The following is a 16,269-nucleotide window of genomic DNA, read 5'->3' on the forward strand; positions in this document are numbered from 1 at the left end:
AGGGTTGTGAGCACATAAGAGAAGATTTAGATGTTGGTGTTGAGGGTTGTGAGAACATAAGAGAAGATTCAGATGTTGGTGTTGAAGGTTGTGAGAACATAAGAGAAGATTTAAGTTGGTGTTGAGGGTTGTGAAGAGCTATTGGCAGTTTCGGAAGTTGGTTTAGAACATAAAAAGCGATTTATTGTTGAAAAAAAATCAGTTCTTAGGTGGAGCTTGACTATTAAAAAACTCATTACTTACTTAAACTTCAAGCCAAAACCATGGGTAATTTGCGAAAAAAATTTATCAAATTAGAATAGGTTTCAGCTGTTTTCTCAGCCATTTTGTTTGTAAAACAAAAAGATTTTTTATATCAGTAAATAACAAGATATTATTTGTAAAAATTTAATATACTAGGTATTTGTTAATTTCTTTTTTCAAATCAAGATCTGTAATTTAAACAGGTGGGCTTTTAAAAACTTTGTTTTAACTTTCAACACAATACTTTCACTTAGTCACTAAAGTTAAAAAGTATTTACTTTAATGTTTCAATTAAAATATGCGTTTTTAAGTATATGATAATAATTTCAGTTTTTCATTGTCTTCGCATATAAAAACCACATCAAATGATTTCTATATGAAGTTAATTAAACTACTTTAGTTTGAGCAACTCCTTTATTAAACACAAATCATTTTAAAAAAACAACAAAAGCAAATATTGAATACTTTACTGTCTCCTCTAACTCAAACCTTAGGTGCCTTTTAAATTTTAAGAAAAAAATTGAATCACAACTAAAGCATTATTGTAGGCCAACACACAGAAACTTGCAGATAGTTTCTCAATTAGCCAGCAGAAATGAATGAGGGGAAGAGACCTCTTTTTTTGATAAAAAAAGGAAAAATTTGTCTTGATTTGCAAAACAAGCGCCGAATAAAGAACAACGACCTTGGAAAGACAGAGGAACTTGATAGGTGACTTTCTAACGAAACCTGATGACGGAATTTTTTGCGTGAAACGAAAATGAGCCAAACCAAATAGAAAAGAAGCCAAAATTTCAACTTACCACGCCGAAGTGGAGAAACAGGACAGCTCTAATGAGGTGTTAAAGAAAAAGTACCGAAATGACTCAGTCGAATCACGATCATAGCGTCGATCTTCTAAGCGCAGGCATGGTGTTGTATTGTCTCTTCAATGAAAGATCGCTGGTACTCATGCATAGGAACCGAACAAATATTAATGTAACATAAGAACAGGCCGAAAACGGGTTAAAGTAACTTTAACATAAAAAATTTATTGATGAAAAACCGTAGATTGCAACACAACGTAAAATACCTTCTTTTTGAAGAAAGGGCGATGAGTGGACCAAACAAAAGATCGAAAATCTTGAAAGCTCGCTCCACCGTGTTTGATATAATTTTATATATAGTTGTCATATATTCATTTAGTACGTTAAGTTTCCAAACTGACCAAAGACATTTTATTAAAATAAAGCCAGAGTACAAATAAATAAATTGCCGGTCAGTTAGTAACATAGTTTAAATACTTCGGAACTCTTATTACAAATATCTTGCGATTGTAGTTGCGAAGAATACTGCAACAAAAGTTGAAGTTTATTTAGTATATGTAATGTAAGTTTATTATGAATCATTTACACTCAACTGGAGTTGAATTTAAAATAAAAACTTTTTTTGCTAAACTGGATAAAGACTAAAAAATTGTGCTTGTAAAACAATAGCTTATTGTTCTAATTTTCTAAGATCTCCTTACCATTATGACAACATTCTCAATGAAGCCCGCCAATTTTTGGCGCTAAAAGTTATAAATAAAGTTCAGATCAAACAGGGAAAGATTAGTCTAGGTTTGCAAAAGAAGCGCCAAATGAAGAACAGTAGAATGAGAAGATCGAGTTTGCTGAGGAGTTTGTTGGACGAATTTCTAAACGAACCGGCACAAGTGAATGAGGGGAGAAGGCACGTAGAAACCTGATGACGGAGTTTTTTGCGTCAAACGAAGACGAACCAAGTCGTTTTAGCCGCCGAGATCAAGACTTAAATTTTTTTCTAATATTTGAAGACAAGGATTTGGAAGAGGAAAGTTCCGAAGAGCGCGCAGGAGATGCAGACGTGATGAGACTGTTTTCAGAAGCGGAAGCAGACGCGAAAAACGTAGCGGGCTTCGTGCGACTCTTCAACAACTACCAACCCCGTGGATTCAGGAGACCGCAGCGGGAAAATGAGAAGGCCGGCACGGAGAAACTTATTTTTCAATGAGCCAGCGCAAATGAATGAGTGAACGGGAACAGGAGAAGGCACAGAGAAACCTGATGGCTGAGTTTTTTGTTTCAAACGAAGACGTACCAAGTCGCCGAGATGCAAACTCAAAAACTTTTTTTTTTAGTTAGATACGGATACATTTAAAAGTCTTTTACAAATAACTTTTATAAAATTTTTGATCCAAATAAAATGTAGGCATAAACTTTGATTTTTCTTGAATTAAAAAATGTTTTGTGCTTTAAAGTTGTAAAAAATCAATGCCTTAAATAAAATTAAATCAATGTGTAATGTTAGGCTTATTCAAAAAAGTTAATTATTTCTAAGAACGCTAAAATCAAAAGATATTACGTAACAATAGATAAGTTTTGTTGTTTTCTTGAAGACACTTTTTTATATGGTAGAGTTGAATGATAAGGCTTGAGTTGACATTATATGTATTGAAAGTAACATGTTAAGGCTTCAGAGAACTGCTGTCTTGTAAATGCTGTTTATCTCTCTTTATTATCTTTAATTGCAAGTTTACATTTCTAATTTGTTTAATAATAAAATTTAGTAAAAATTTGTTGTTTATAATATACTAGTGATTTATTTAGTGTATTAGTGGTAGTTTAAGTTATCTGTATTTATATATAATATTTGAGAACTATTAGGTCCTATTAAATGTTCATATTATTATTAGTATTTGTTATTGATTCCATATATTTATATTCCCTATGTTGATATGCATATTTGATATTGTAACTAACAGTATATTAAGATGATATCAAGTTACTCAGAGGCAGTATCTGTTCCGACGTGGCTGCCAGGCCCTGCGAGCGGACAAATGGAAAAATACTCAATCCCTTATAAGGTGATTGTGGGTGAATAAAATTACATAAGTTTGTAGTCAATGACTTCTACCCTACTATTTCTTGCAATTTGATGCCAGAATAAAGTTGCTCAAATGACACAAGAAGTAATTGAACTCATTTAAAATTTTGATACACCTATGTTAAAAAGTATTGACAAAAAAATATTTTTAAAGAACTTCTTAAAATTGGTTCAAGGCCACTTGACACATAACGACAAAATGTGCACTTTGAACCACCTCATAAAGTTGATAATGTTGCAGTCAAATTACAATTTGGATTACCCACGGACTGTATACCAATCCAAAACTCGGGGGCTTGGGATTATTTGTTTAAGGCTATTTCCCAGTCCCTCTATGGTGTATCACAGTTAAATCCGTCTTAAAGTTTTTATTTGGATGGTTAACAACTAAGACGCTTTTGTCTAAAAGAAAAATAAAAGAAATGTACAAACATTTTACAGTTGACTCAATGTTTCTTTGAAACTTCAAGTGGTAATAAAAAACATGTAAAGTTTAGAAAAAAATTATGTTTTATATCAATATCAGCTCAACTAAATACTGATTAGAAGTTTTCTGAAGAAAATATAAAAAATATTGAAAAGCAGCAGTAAAGAAATAGAAAATAGGTTTACTTTCCAAAAGTGCTATCATGAAAAAAGAATTTGAAAAAATTAAACTATCTATGTCAGAAACCATATTAAAATATTCCAAGGATTGTTTCCCAAGAGCGTTTCGACATACATGGACTTTTTCTGGTTCAGAACGATGGTATTCATCAAATGTTTAAAAACGATTTAAAAGAGCTACCGCACGGCAAAACAAGTAAAAAGACTCTAAGTAGATTGGTCGTATATCAAACTCAGAGAAGAAAACAAAGTTTAAGCAAATATTTTGAAGTAAGACAATTAAATATAAGTACAATCCTATTATTTCTAATAAGAGATTAGTAAAGGAGAAACTAACAGTTTCTAATATGTTCTTATTTTACATGAAAACAAACTTAATAGTATGATAAAAATTGAACTGAAAATGTAAAACATGTTCAGTAGAACTACTGGACTAAATTTGTAAAAATATATACTTGTAAAAATTTCTTAAACTCTGAAGACTTAATAAAAACTTTACTTAACACAAAATCAATGCTTAGGTAAACCAAAGAAGTTGCATATTGTACCAAACTTTTTGACAAATGAGCTGCCGGGCAAAAAAATTGAGTTTTTGAAATTGCATTATTACGTCATTTTGCTCTGAACGATTAAGAAATTCTTGTTTTTTCTAGCTGAAACCGGTTAATGTAATGGTAAATATTTTTTAGCCAAGTAAAATAAAAGAAAAACGGTGTTAATATTTAGTTAGATGTGCTTGTTTTGTAAATTATTTAAGTATGAACTAATGTAAAAAAAATTATTAAAAGTTAACAAAAAACAGGTACACGAAGATGCAAAAATTGGCGTTCTTGGAGGAATCGTAGAAATTGGTGAAACACTAACGTCCTCGGAAAAAAAATCTGCGAATAGCACTCACAAACGAGCAACATAGGCTGTTTATGGAATGGAACCAACAAAAATTGGCTTGTGGAAAGGGTTTGGACAAAAACTTGATAACTGTTATCTTGATTAAATGTTGACTAAAAAACAATAATTTATGTGTATAAACAAGACCATTTTGTTATGACTCTTTTTGACTTGAATGTCACCGTTGATAAAACAATGATTATAAAACAACAATAGTTATTTTGTTTGTAGGTACAATGAAAATCAACTCATTCTAAAAACTTTAAAAAAAAAAATATTTTTCAAACTACAGGAGTTTAAAACAATGTAAACGAATACATTTGGGAAACTTAGCTACATAATGGAATAAAGCATTAGTTAAACTATATTAAAAAGTGTTGAGTTTTTAATGGCGACGTTAAGCTAAAGGTGACCAATCATCCATGAACACCTCCTCAATAATCCTAGTTGTGCTAAGAACTGCCTGGATAGCAGATACGAAATTATATCCAGAGCGAGAAACTATTACCATCTCTCAGTTCTGAAATCATTGTTCATTAGAACTCGCGAGCTGATATAGCTCCAATTATAATGGAAACTGAGAAAACTTACTTAAAAAATTTAAATTCTTGGCAAAATTCGTATTTCTCAAACACAAGTGTTTGGAAACTTCGTAAACTAAAATTTCTGCTGAAAATAGCTTCATATTGGAATGAACAAATTATTTTAAAAAAGTTGTAGAAATTCTTAGATTGTATTTTGCAATGATGGTTATAATCGCAATGACAGAACAAGAGCAGTCACTTATCGGGTTCAAGCCAATTCTTGTGTGATATTATTTTATAGACTTATGTAAATTTATTATAATCAGCTGCAAATCAAAAATAGTTAATTTTTTCTTTTTGTTTCATTAGTGTCGGTAAAAAAAATCAAAGTCAAAAACCAACCATCGCTCACTGTTCGATTTTAAACTTGGAGAAGTTAGTTAAAAAAATATTAGGAACGTCTAATTCAGGGTTTTACTAAGTGCGTTTCTTCCTTGTAAAAACTGGAAAGCAAAATGCTTTGGCAAAAACTCATCGAAGAAAACCAGGAAAATTCATTTAGTGTTAACAGAAGTTTTAAAATGGTCATTGAGGTGTTTATAGTTTCTCTTCAATAAACATAATTGGCCAAAAAAATAGATTAATTGGAAAAGCTTAACTATTGGTAGTCCTTGTTTCATTCTAGTGTATGTAATAAGTACAAAATTAGAGACAAAAACATCCACCATCCGTTAGACTTTGTGATAAGGAAACTTGGAAATATTAGTTTAAAGACTAAAAATATTAAAAAGTTTTAGGTTTAACCTCTAAATCAGGATTTCACTAAGTGAGCACGAGATAATTCTACCGTGAAAAAGATGGACCTTATGAAAGTCAAAAAATCAAAAGAATTTGATAACCTAGAAAACTTGATAAATGCACCGGGAATTTGCAAAAAAAAGTAAATCCAATAGCACTGAAAGTAAATTGTATTTAAATAGCTTTTGGGTTGGGAATTGAAGCGAGTAAAAACTAGTTAGTAATTTTAAATGTGACTCCACAACAACTGTTGAAAATTACATTTTTTATTCAAATTTTGAAACAGGGTTGTGCAAAGGTTCCCCTTTTTTTCTTATTTCCAATCAGTACGTATTGCAGCTGAGCATAATACTAGTAAAAGATTATACTTTTTACTGCTCAGCTTTTTTAAACTTGTTTTGTTAAAGTATGTGGAACTTTTTCAGCTAAGGTCTGCTACACAAACGGTTAATGACAACAAAACTTGAAATGCTATTCAAACTTCCGTCTCAAAGCATACGTGATGTGCAAAGCAGGAAACATGATATTAACAAATTACTTGAATAGAATAAGATACACTCCATGTTTATTATCAGTTGCATCACACGTTTTTAAAATAAACAGATGACAAACTAGTAATGGTAACAAAAATAATTTCAAATGATATGCTGAAAAAAAACTGAAGAAAATGGAAATAAATCTTTCCCCTTTGTTCACAAAACGGTTTTGCGCATATTTCAATAAAGTGCTAGTAAAATCGGACATAGATTGATCCCAACTCTTACACTCCCTACATCAAAGACTTCGGAATTTGTAAAATCTCTCCATAGCCAGCTTCGGCCAATCCTTTATTTTACAATCTTGTACATGTGACAGGTACAACATTGAATTTTAAGCGGTCGCAATACGATAAAAACATCACAAACGATGCCAAGGAACAGCTGCTCAGGTTTGCATGTGTCTTAAGAATTTCAGCAGTTACAGGTGTATATAGCTTAAAAATTAGAAGAAAGACAAGCCCTGGTACACGAAATGAAAAAAAAAGTTTTCACAAAACTAAGAATAATTGACTGGAGAAAAAACGCTTTTTAGTTTTTTTTTTTAAATATTTTGTGTATTTTTAAATCCAATACTAGTAAAGAAAAAGAAAACTTGTAACAGCAACATTTTTGTCGACGAAAGATTAAGTCAATATAGTGGCGTTTTAGAAGATGGTCTGCTAATCGAAAACAATACTGTATTTATTCACATGTTATTGAAAAAAGGGCTGCTCAAACTACTTTATTTTTCATTAGGACGGCAGAACAAAAAAAATCAAAAATAGTTACAATCCGAAACCATTAGAGAGAACCCATTGAGATTAAAAAAATTGCCTATAATAAGAAAAACAATTCAAAAAATCTAGAAACCAGTAACGGCAACATGTCTTTTTGGGAAATTTTTTTCAATTTAAAATAACTTAAATACATTACAAGTTCCTGGAGATATCCATTAAAAATGACAGAAAAAAAAAACTTTCATAAACATCAGACTTTATAAAAGTTTGTTTTGAGAACTTAGTTATTTATTGTGGCACTAACTAAGTCAAAAATCGATTTATTTTATTTCTTTGCTGCCGTACTTAGCAAGGCTCCATAATCATTCAAACGAACTCATCGGACATAGAAAAACACAACACAAGCGTTAACCTGTTAGTGATATGTGCACAAACAAGTTAAATAAAAACTTCTTCTTAATTCATAATGTGATAAGAAGTGAAAAAGATTTGTCATTCAAGCTTCAGCAAAACAATACTATCTTTTTTACTGAAATTCTTATTAGAATAAGATTAAAAGTTGGATACAACTTCGGTGCAGACTCAACAAAGATTTTTGGAAAAGGGTGTTTTGCAACTGTCATTGCAATAAAACACTCAGAAGAAAATGCCAATTATGCTCTGAAAACACAAACAGTTTCTTGTAAAAATGATGTTTTGAAAAATGTTTGTGAAAAGTAGCAAAATCACAATTGACTGAAGGAAACGAAAGAAGGGTAAACTTGTATCATAATAATGAAAGAGTTGATAAAATATCTGTTAGTGTTCTCAGAAAAAACTGACGTGAAAATTACTTTGGTACAAAAGTTTTAAGGGAGGGCTCTTTTGCAACGACAACACAAATTAAGCGTTCAAGAAACAAATGTTCTGGTGCAACAGGTAATATATACAAAGAACTATACATTGGTCGAACAATGAATACCTTTGTAAAAGAATGGAACAAGCACAGATACATTTGGAAAAATAACATGGTTAAAACAAGTCATGAAAAACCAACTTCTGTAACGATACGTTATTTATTACAATTTTCCATTTTTAATTGAAAACACTCTGTTGTTGGGCAAGCTATAAACAACAACAAATGAGATGTTGAAAAGTTATAGTACAATAAGTTTGAAATTGGTGCTATAACAACTGAATAGCATGTCGACTTTGTTAATTCTTTAAAAGGAACTTCAATAAGATTTTAAACTAGAGATTTTGAGCAATGAAACTGAACATTTTTAGCTCTAATGAAATACAATCAATGTACGTGTACGTGTGTCGGCCACGGTTTTCGATCTTGCAACGGCCAACTCGTGGTTTTCAAAGCGCGTTCAAGAAAAAAATGTATCTGAGTCAAACCATGTATAGCTTGCAAAAAGCAGGTACACGTACAAGTACATATGGAAAATAATATAAATCAAATCATTAACTGAAAGAATCAATTTGCATTAATTATTCTTTGTAAAAGCTTTCAAAAAAAAACATTCCTAAAAAATAGAGACTGTCCTGGACAAAACATAAAATCCGTGGTGTGCGACTTGATAACCGAAAGGTTTTTCGTGCACCAGGTCCTAGGACCAAAATTTTGAGCGTCTTTTTTGTCGTTCAATAAACTTTAATAGATGGTCCAAATAAAGTAGAGTTTTTTAAAAGACCAGATTTAGACTAGTTAACTCAATGAAGTTGAAATTTTGCTTAAAGGAACTAATATACAATGACATATACAAGAAACACAATTTAAAGTGACACACCAATAAGAGATAAGAATTGGAAACATTCAGAATGTACCTGTGTATTGAAGAAAGTAGTTGTGAAATAAGTGTTTTGAACATGGTTGACTCAAAAATTGATCAGGCAGTCAATTATAAGGCGCTTGGGGTGATATATAATAAAACAAACTACAAGAAAAAAGCATTTAATTCTGTAAAGACATTAAAATATTAAATTGAAATAAATGTGATTCAGAGCACCTAATCAGAATGTATAAAGAGTGATTTGCGTTTTTGAGATCTGCGGTGAAACTGAGTAAATTGTTTTTTCTCAAAAATAATAAATTATTAATTATCAATCTCCTATTAGTGGATAGATTACTGTGTCCTATTTATTTGTTCTAAACTCTATAGTTAAACATTGTTAAATTTATTTAAGATTAATAAACAATGGAACATAGATTGAGTTTTTGTTTTAGCTGCAATCAGAACACACAAAACTCTAAGAAACTAATTGACAAGAAGAATTTGACCAATTAAAACGTTTAAAAGTCTGGGAACAGCAAAGTGTAAATAAAACTCCCAGGAGAGGTAGATGAAAGACTAATGATTAGATCTCTAATAACCCAAGAGATCGCCATTATGCTTCCGAGGCAATTAAAAGGTTGAACGCGAAGCTTTGGGAAGCGGCAGAAAAGAAAAGTTTAGAAGATTTTGACGGGTCTCTTCTCGTAACAGGATTGGAGGCGATTATTTGTTTTTAATATATATGCTTATTTTTCCTACAAAAGAATGGAGGTCGTTTTTATATTAAGAGTCGACTTGTACTCTTGCGGCATTACAATGTACTGCACTATCAAAGAATGCTGCATACAGACAGGAGCGCAGTTGTGCTTTGAAAACGTAAGTTGTCATCTGATAACAGATCTTCCCGGACAAGGCTGTTAGACAAAGGTTAAAGTTACTAATTGAGCTGGAAATACATTGGATAAAAGTGGGTAGAAGATAATATGAAGTTGATCAATTGGAACGTTTGAAAAAAGAATCAGGAAACAGCAAATTATCATTGAGCTGCAAAAAGATACTTTTTGTAAAGCTTTGAGAGTTTAAACCAAGTTCAAACACTTATAAACGCAATAGAATTAAGTTAAAGGTTGCAAACTGACATACTGTATCAATTTAAAGTTCTCAAAGTGCATACAAGGTGAGTACACCAATTGCATTGAAGGAAACTTTGGATTGAAGATATTGAAGTTTGCTTTTGTTTAATAACATGCAGGTTACAATTCAAGGTGTGAATTGCAAAAGATTATTGGACTGAATCATTAAACCAGAAGTTTTGACTATTTTGATCAATAACACGCAGCATGCAAATACTAGCATTATTATCATTAAAGTGATAGTTGAAAACCAAAGTAAAATAAATCTGTTTTGCATGAAAAATTTAAATTAAAGAAGAAGCTTGAAAAGTAACAGAGTATACAAAATTTTTGACAAATAAAAAGCAAAAGTTAAAATAAATTGACTTTGCAAAGCTGAATTATTACGTCATTATGCTTTAAGTAATAAAAAATACTTTAGTTTTCCCGCCATTTAATGTACTTATTTAAGGCAAACTTAAATAGTATCCATTAACGATAAACTGAATCAATTCAGTAAAGCTTATGCATTAGGTCTTTGCACTAGGTCTACCTTACAAGAAGGTCCAAATGTGGTTAGAAGTTTGAAAAGGAAATAGTATCCTATGAAGATATGAAAAAAAAAATGAAGTATGAATTATTTTAAACAATAATATGTAAATAATAAATTGCAACATTTGCTTTATAATTTTATAAACATTTGTTTAAAGTTCATTATACAGACAACAGAGTGCTAGATTAGGAATGTCAAGCAAAAATTTAAAGAAGTTTAAGGTAGAAGGCACAAAGCATAATCTACAACTTGACGGTGTAAACTGTGGAGTACATGTTATTGAGGTATAAACAAATTATACTGCAACATCAAGATATTCTGTTAACCTCTAGATTTCTGTTCATAGAACTCAATGACTAGTGTTAGAATTCTATATTTAAACCACATTATAGGTTTAACAAGTTTGACTTTGCAAAGTATAACAAGGTTTTCCAATAGTAGATATACTTTGGTTGATGTGTAAAACATATTTAACTTTAGAAAATTAAGCTGCTAGTTGTTCATAACTCTTTTAAGTTAATATAAATGACACAAAACAGATAAATATTCTAATTTAGCTCCAACTAAAATACATATTTACTGCATCTTCTAGTAATTCAGCTCAAATTAAAACTCTGTGGTTTGAAATTAACAAATAGTTTAGCTTTACATGTGTAACTCATACTGTAACTAAGTTTTTAGCAAATGATACTTTTATTTATAAAAGTGAATCTATTTTGCAAGCTTTAATTATTACGTCATTATAATTTAAACGATTAAGAAATACCTGTATAATCCCGCCTGAACTAGTTAACAAATCGAAGTATTCTTTTAAACTTTATCTACTTATGAAAGATTCAGAACAGCAACCAAAGATATTTTAATAATGTAATTTTTATTTTTCCTTACAACATTATAGCAATAAAAAAAAACTATTTTCAATGTCAGTCTAACGTCAATTAATTTGAGTTATAATTAAGTATACTGTTACCTAAAATCAATTTGTAAAGTAAACTATCAAACAGTAAATAAGGTTTGCTTCTTTTAAAATAAAACAATAATGCAATTAAAAGAAATATTTTGTTCCTACACTGCTTTTAACATAATAAGTGCAAAATCTAGAACTACATTTGTTTTATGAAAAATTAAAGACTCGAGTTTTCTCTAGGCATTTCTTTGTTTGTAAATAAATTGTTAGAGTAAATAATTAATCTGAGTAAACGAAAGTAGGGTAATGACTTAAATTAGAAAAAAAATATTTTTTTATTAACTTTAACCTGCGGTATATAAAACACTAGATCACTTTTATTGCATACGAATACGAAAGTGTTTTATACAAAAAGTAATAAATGTTATTAAGTTGGAAAAGTAACATGCTAAAAATGTTTTTAAAAAAATAACTAGAGTAAATTAGCTAAGTGTCTGTGTAGCTTGAGAAAAATAAGTTTATCAGTCAAACTATTTTCTTAAGTGAATATAAACTTTTATATCTGATTTTTTAAATACTTCTCGGATAGCGTGATTATCTTTCCGCATGACTTGACTTTGTATAAAACTAAAACCTTAAATTTTTCATAGAATTTCCAAGCAGACATTGTACATGACAACTTTTATTACTAAATGAAAAAATTGAATAAATTAAAAGTGTTTGTTATTATATTTTATTATAAAGAAAAATTTATTGTACTTTGTTTAAAAGCTGATAACTTTAGGATATGTAAAAAAAAAACTTCTTTAAAAATAAAACAAACAAAATAATCCAATTTATGTTTTTTTTTACAATAGCATTTTGTTTGATTCAATTAAAATGAAAAACAAAACATACAAATTAAAAATTACAAAAAGTTTGAAAGATTAAATTAGAAGTATTCTTAAATTTCATATCAACTAAAATGTTTCTATTTGAAAATCGTGTATCTTTTTGCCTACCTAAACAACTTTCATTAAAAATAAACAAAGATAGTCCTTTTAATAAATACTACTTTTTACTATTATAAACTTATACATTTTTACACACAACAGATTTGCTATAAGCGAGTAATGTACAAAACGAGTTATATACTAATCAAAAACAACATTTAAATAATAACCTAACACTTTTGTCTGCTGTTTAATGTACTTTTTTTTATTTCCTAGTACTCATTCCCAGTATTAACCAATTAGGATACTTCATCCTCGAGTTAAGTTGCTTAAAAATTTCCAAATGTTCATCTTATTTTATGTTTTTCTTAGGATCTAGGAAAGCATATCAGAGTCAGAATATCTCGTAGTTGGGACCTTTTTATTCTTTGTTCTGATTGGAGTGAAATCGCTGCTAAATCTCTATTTTTTGCTGGATTTCAAAGGGAGCAAGTCTCTTATTGTCTATATCTGTCGGAAATTATTCGCTCGGAGGATTATTTTCGATAGAGAAAAAATACTAGCTTTTTTTCTTGGGAAGGTTTTACCTGTTTCGTACTGGACATGACATCAAACTGTATCCTGGTGTATGACTCGATAACCAAAAGGTATTTTCGTAAACCAGGTTCTTGGACCAAATTTTTGAATGCTTTTTTTTTAGTTCAATAAGCAATAACAATGTTTTGCTTTTTTAAGACGAATTCTTAGGCTTATTGTCGAAACTATTGCAACCAATATATTAGATCTGAAACAAGTTTGAAAAACTGATCTGTTTTAAAAGTACCAAATGGCACTTCATCGTAAAACTGTTCAATTTCGTAATTTAAGCTGGTTTTAAGTCAAGCTTCAATTCAGGAATTACGTATTTGCTTGTTAAAAGTTTAACTCTACAGTATAAGCCATGTTTATAATTTTGATCTGATTTTCTACAGAGAGAATGTTGCTTCGCTTTGTTTTAAGATATTATGAGTTATGTTTAGACTAATATTGACTTTTATACAACATTATTCATTTTATGAGGTTTAAGACGCCTCAGACTTGAACTGTTTTGTTGCTTTTTCGAAATTTATAGTTTTTAAATGACTTTGTTTATGAGTCTATTTGTAAAATAATATAAGTTTTTGTTTATTTAAAATAAGAGTTAGAATAAGAGAGCCTAAAGCATTTATTTTAAAAAGTCTAGTATAATGTTAAACTATTGCTAATACAATAAAAATAGTTGATCAATAAAAATCTGAGCACAGTCTATTATAGGACATAAAAAAATGTGGCTTTTGTAGTTATTAGTCCTTTTGTATGAAATTAAAAGACTATTTTTAAATTATCAATTTTTCCACCGTGCCAAAAGTTGCAAAAAAGTATCTGAAAAACGTATCAAAATTACTATAACAAATTACATACTTTCAAAAGTTGTTTGATATATAACAGCCTTTATAAGCAAACTAACATAGTTGCTTTTTCAAAAATGTTTGGATTTACAAAACTGCTTAAACTTGTAACATGCATACGTTTACTAGCCATTAAGTATTCAGAGTTCTTTGTTCCTTTACAGCTTAGTAAAACCCAAAAACAACTTTTAAAAGTACTAACTTTAGTTAAAAAGCCAAACAGAGTCCCAAGTTAGCAGACTGATTAAAAAAACAGCACTGGGCAACAGGATTAGCAGGAATGTTGCTATGCCAATGCCATTAGAAACTCGTGTTTATTATGGCCTAGATTACCATGCTTGAATGATTTTTTTTTACAGTTTAAATAAAAAATTGAAACATGCAAAAAAAATATTTTTGTTGTTCTGGTGTAGATGCAATAGTTTCTTACAGCTAGGACGTTGTATCATATTGTTTTAATGAGTTGACTGCGAAAAAGTATAAGTTTTCAAGAATTAAGAAAGTCTCCTGCTCATCTCACCTATTGTATTTTTTTTTTTAATTTTCTCCTCGGCTGCAAAGTTGTTGAAAAGAAAGTAAAAGTTGTTATCAGTCTATCTAAACCATTTAAAAGTAGTATTTTAATAGTTTTGCATGTCAAGTTTCGTTTTAAACTCAAGGTTTAGATTTACTACGTGATGTGAGTGTATTGCATCCAAAAATAATTTGACATATTTTTCACCAGCCAAAGTTTATTTATTTTAGGTAAAATAACTACATCTAGTACACTAAAATCTCAAATAAGTTGTTTTATTCTTTGGTTAGTATTTTTTATTGTTCAAACAATATTTTAGTTTTTTAGTTTCTACATTTTTTTTTCAAAACTTTGTTACGAGCTCAACTTAACAAAACTTTACAATTACAACAAAAAACAATTGTGACAAAATTTTTGAATTTGTTGAATTTCGTTCAAACCAACTAATAATTCAAACTTTGCCTGAAATTAAATAGAAGATAACTATTCATTTTACTTATAGGTACAGCTTTAGCATTGTGGATGTTGAATTTTAGTCTAGATATAATAACTAGAATAAGGGATCCTAAAGCAGTTATTTTTAAAAGTTTAGTACAATGTGAAACTATTGCTAATACAATGAATCAATTAAAATCTGAGCACAGTCTATCATAGGAAATAAAAAAATTGTTGCTTTTGTTACCAATAGTTTATTTATCTGAAATTAAAAAGTTATATTTAGTTTATAATTTTTTTAAATGCATAAGTTGCAAAAAGTTATCTAATAAAAGTATTAAAATTACTAAAAGAAAATTATATACCTTTAAAAGTTGTTTGTAATAAAACAACCTTACTAAGCAAAATATCATAGTTGCCTATGTTTGGATTTACAAAAAGGCTTGAACTTAAAACATGCCAATTGCCAACGTTTATCAAAAGAACTTTTAAACTTCCTAAGTGTAGTTCAAGTGCCAAACTAAGTCCCACATTGGCAGACTGACTAGATAAAAAAACAGCACTGGGCAACAGGATTAGCAGGAATGTTGCTATGCCAATGCCATTAGAAATTCGTGTTTATTATGGCCTAGATTACCATGCTTGAATGATTTTTTTTACAGTTTAAATAAAAAATGTCAAGCCGGCAAAGAATTTTTTTTTTGTTATACTGGTGTAGATGCAATAGTTTCTTACAGTTAGGACGTTGTATCATACTGTTTTATTGAGTTGACTGCGAAAAAGTACAAATTTTACAACGTCAAGGTTTATCTAATCTCATTTAATTTAACACAATTTTTTAAAGTTTACATTTGGCTGCAAGGTTGTTAATAAAAAAGTAAGAGTTATTAATAGTCTAAAGACTCTAAAACATTTACAAGTAATATTACAGTAGTTTTGCATATTTAGTTTCTTTTTAAATTCATAATTTAGATTTACCACATGATTTAAGTCTATTGCATCCAAAAAATATTTCATTAATTTTTACACCAGCCGAAATTTTTTTTTAAGAGCATTGTTATTTCTTTTAGAGCACAACAGTTACATCTAGTGCACTAAAAACTTAAAAATTGTTTACTTTTTTTTTGTCAGTACTTTTTTTTGTTTAGAAAAAATACTTTTGTTTTTCTTTTTGTTTGCACTATTTTATTTTTTTCTAAACTCAGTTTTGAGCTTAAGACTAAAAACAAGTAAAAACAAAAAAAATTTTATGCAAAAATATTGGTGATAAAATACTTAAATTTTTCAATTTCGTTTACTTCAACAAATATTTCACATATTGCCTGTAAATGTAATTAAATAGAAAACAAACACTTATTTTTTTACAGGTACAGCTTTGTGAATGTTGAGTTTTGATTTTTACTTGAAACTTTTATTTGTAGAATAGCTATGC

Source organism: Thalia democratica, chromosome 2 (genome assembly GCF_965202585.1).
Source record: "Thalia democratica chromosome 2, ktThaDemo2.hap1.1, whole genome shotgun sequence".
Classification (NCBI taxonomy): Eukaryota; Metazoa; Chordata; class Thaliacea; order Salpida; family Salpidae; genus Thalia; species Thalia democratica.